This window comes from Carcharhinus amblyrhynchos, unplaced genomic scaffold, assembly GCF_965287045.1.
Source record: "Carcharhinus amblyrhynchos unplaced genomic scaffold, sCarAmb.v2.hapA chromosome_298, whole genome shotgun sequence".
In the NCBI taxonomy this organism is placed as follows: Eukaryota; Metazoa; Chordata; class Chondrichthyes; order Carcharhiniformes; family Carcharhinidae; genus Carcharhinus; species Carcharhinus amblyrhynchos.
This window is the reverse complement of record NW_027650038.1, coordinates 126,970-130,673: the sequence shown is the minus strand read 5'-3', so window position 1 is coordinate 130,673 and position 3,704 is coordinate 126,970.

Below are 3,704 nucleotides of genomic sequence, written 5' to 3'. Positions count from 1 at the left end.
CCCCCCCCCCCCCCACAAACAACCGTCAGACGTCGTCTCCGTCCCGGATCAGGAAGATGTAGCCCCGGGGACAGAGCCGTGCCTGCGAGAGGTATTTTTTTTTTTGGTGCTTGCGATGCTCCCCGTGGGACAGCGTCGTCAGGACTGCAGGAGAAACGTGGATCTTTGCGTGCGGCTCGTAGTCCTGGTTTGTGGCTTTCTCGACGTTCCCTCCCTGTTATTTTATTCTGGCGTGGGGGGGGCGGGGAGAGAGAGAGAGAGAGAGAATGGGGGTGGTGGCTCTGTAGGAGATGTGGAGGGCGGGGTGGGGGCGGGGTGGGGGGGGGCGGTGGAGACGGGGTGGTTCCAGAGCGGCCTCTGGCACGTGGAGGCCCAGAGTGTCGTCGGCCTGTGCTTGGGGCTGTGCTGGGAGGGGCCTCCGTCCTAACTCACCACCCAGCCACAGATGGAGCGTTTACCCAAAGGCAACCCCCCCCCCCATTTGATTTGGGGAGACAGCCAACTCACCCCTCTCCTCAGGGAGGAACCACCCCCCCCCCCCCCCCCCCCCTCCGTCCCTGAGTGATGTAGGGCACTCCCCCCCCCCCCCCCCCCCCCGACCCTGAGTGGTGCAGGGTTGAGTGTGCCTCTACGCTCAGATCTGCGTCCCCTCCCCCTATTGCCAAGCACAAGTTATGTCCCCCGTCAAGACATACAGGTGGTCCCACCCATCCACTATGTCCGGGCCAACCTCTGCCCCCCCCCCCCCCCCCGCTTGCCCTACTGACTTGTGTTCTCTTTTCCCTTCCCGTTCCCCCCCTCCCCATTCCAACCTGTCCACCCCCACCAACCCTGAGTGACACAGGCTCCCCCCTCTTCCTCCAACCCTGAGTGACACAGGCTCCCCCCTCTTCCTCCAACCCTGAGTGACACAGGCTCCCCCCTCTTCCTCCAACCCTGAGTGACACAGGCTCCCCCCTCTTCCTCCAACCCTGAGTGACACAGGCTACCCCTCTTCCTCCAACCCTGAGTGACACAGGAACCCCAGCCCCTCCAGCACTAACCCCTCTGATCTCTCGCTGTGATGGTTTAAATGTTCTTGACGTTTCTGTGCCGTTGTCTCTTTGACAGAAGCCTGTAACTTGGCACAGCGGGGTGACCGGGGGGGGGATGGGGTTCGAACCAAGGGGAGTGGAGAAGTGTGAACCGGGGTGAGTGGGAGGGCGGGAACCAGGGTGGGTGAGTGTGGGGGGTGGGGGTGTGTGAACCGAGTGGGTTGGGGGCGGGTGGGAGGTGAACCGGGGATTTGGGAATCTCCGGTTCGCTCTCCAGGGCTGCCACCAGATCCCAAACACCTCAATGTGAATTGTATATTTTATTTTCTTTGTCTTTCTCTGTACAAAATTCTGGTTGAGGTAACAGAAAAAAGCCAGCAGTTGTCTTTTTTTTGCAGGTAGTTATTTTTTTAAATGTAATGTTAACTTTTTTTTTGTGTGTGTGCGTGTGTACGAATGGATGGAGCAAATAAACAAACGGTCAGAGAGAGAGAGAGCTACATTCCTCTGCGTTCTGTCGGCAAGCATGGCTCGGGGAAAGAAGATTCCAGAAAGGTGGTGCTCTGAAGCGGAGGTTGACCCCTCTGCTGAGATTCCTTCCTCGTTCGTCCGAACTCCAGTGAAAACAATCCTAACCTCGTCAATCTCTCTTCGTACATCAGTCCCCAGGACCAGCCTGGGTAAACCTCATAATCTGTGAAAGTGAACATGAGAAGGGGTAACGTCTACACTTCAGTAACTTTTATTATCGGTTAAATCAAGGGAACTCCCTGACACTCTCAAAATCAACAAGCAACTATTTATCCAACAGTGAACAAGTTGGAGGTGGGACAGTGGGTTAGCGCTGCTGCCTCGCAGTGCCAGGGCCCCGGGTTTGTTTCCCAGCTTGGGTCACTGTCTGTGGCATCTGCATGTTCTCCCCGTGTCTGCGTGGGTTTCCTCCGGGTGCTCCGGTTTCTTCCCACAGTCCGAAAAATGTGCAGGTTAGGTGAATTAGCCATGCTAAATTGCCCCTTAGTGTCCAAAGATGGGAGATTGGCCATGCTAAATTGCCCCTTAGTGTCAGGGAGATTAGCAGGATAAATGCATGGGGATGCAGGAATAGGGCTTGGGTGGGATTGTGATTGGGCTGAATGGCCTCCTTCCGTACGGTAGGGATTCTAAGCTAACTAACCTAATTAATAAGCTGAATAAACTGTGTTCCTAATGGAATGCTGTTCAAATAGCTACAATTCCCACTTCCTAACAAATAGAACATTGATTTTAGTTGCTCTCTAAATTACAACCAGGTTTGTTGTCTTCCGGAATATTCTGTTGTCTTTGCTCTCTGGTTAATGCTATGAGCTGTTGCAGGGGGCAGTGGTTGTCTCTCATTGCCCAAGTGCCTCTTATACCTGTGATGACACACCCGCCTCCCCTACAACACGATTGGTTCTCAGGTTACCAAAACACCAAATTCAAATCTGGTAGGTTGCTGGCATCCGAAGTGCCTGCTTCAAGTTTGATTGGCTGCATTCAAACGCCTGAAGCTTGTTACCAAAGCAATCCTGATACTCAGCCTTTGATACAAATGTTTCAATCTGTACGGGCGCCATACACGCGTGCGCTTTTTTTTAACTCTTAAAAGTGCGAAGAAAACTGCCTTGTTAAAGAGACCATGCAGTACTCTTACCTCTTGGCATTTTTACAATTCTTTCAAAATAACTGTACAACAATTTCTAACGTTCTACTCCACTTGGAGGCAAATGGAACTCTGGACGAGCGTTGCCTGTTTGGAATGGAAGTGGCCTGGTACTCCCTGGGTCGAATTGAGACTCTGGGCAGCCGAACAGCTGGTTCCAGTTCTCGTTGCCATTTCAAAAATTGTTAAAACCGGGACGGGAGCGATTTGGAAATCTGCTTCCACCCTGCGTTTTTGGACTTTGGGCTTCCAGAGGGCAGCTCCCCTCTCCTCCTCCTTCCCCCCCCCCCCACCCCAGAGTCCTACGGCAACCCCTCAATAGGAGAGTGTTCCTCGGAACGGTGAAGGGGGTTGGGGCAGCACTGGATATTATTTTTAAAAAAACACTTCTGTGTACCCCACCCCGGATGGCTTATTGTGGTCGGTTAGTCCACCACAGTGGACTGAGGCCAGGACTGAGTGGATCCTGTATAGTTTATTTAGTAGTGTCACAAGTAAGGCTTACATTAACACCGCAATGAAGTTACTGTGAAATCCCCCTAGTTGCCCACACTGTGGCGCATCTTCAGGTCAATGTACCTAACCCACACATTTTCAGACTGTGGGAGGAAACCGGAGCACCCGGGGGAAACCCACGCAGACATGGGGAGAACGTGTAGACTCCACACGGGCAGTAACCTGAGCTGTGAGGCAGCAGTGCTAACCACTGAGCCACTATGCTGCCCCCTGTGGCTCATATTTGAAAGGGGCTAATCACAGAATCAATAAAATCTCTCTAATGCAGAATGAGGCCATTCGGCCTGTCAAGTCTGCACACAACACGGTCCCAGCCTATCCCCATGAGTTGCCTCCTCCTGTGTCCTAATGCTTCTCCACGCATTACAGGTGGCACATAGATTAGCATTGCTGCCTCATATGCCAGGGACCCCGGTTCAATTCCAGCCTCGGGTCACTCTGTGCAGAGTTTGTACATTCTCCCTATGTTTGCA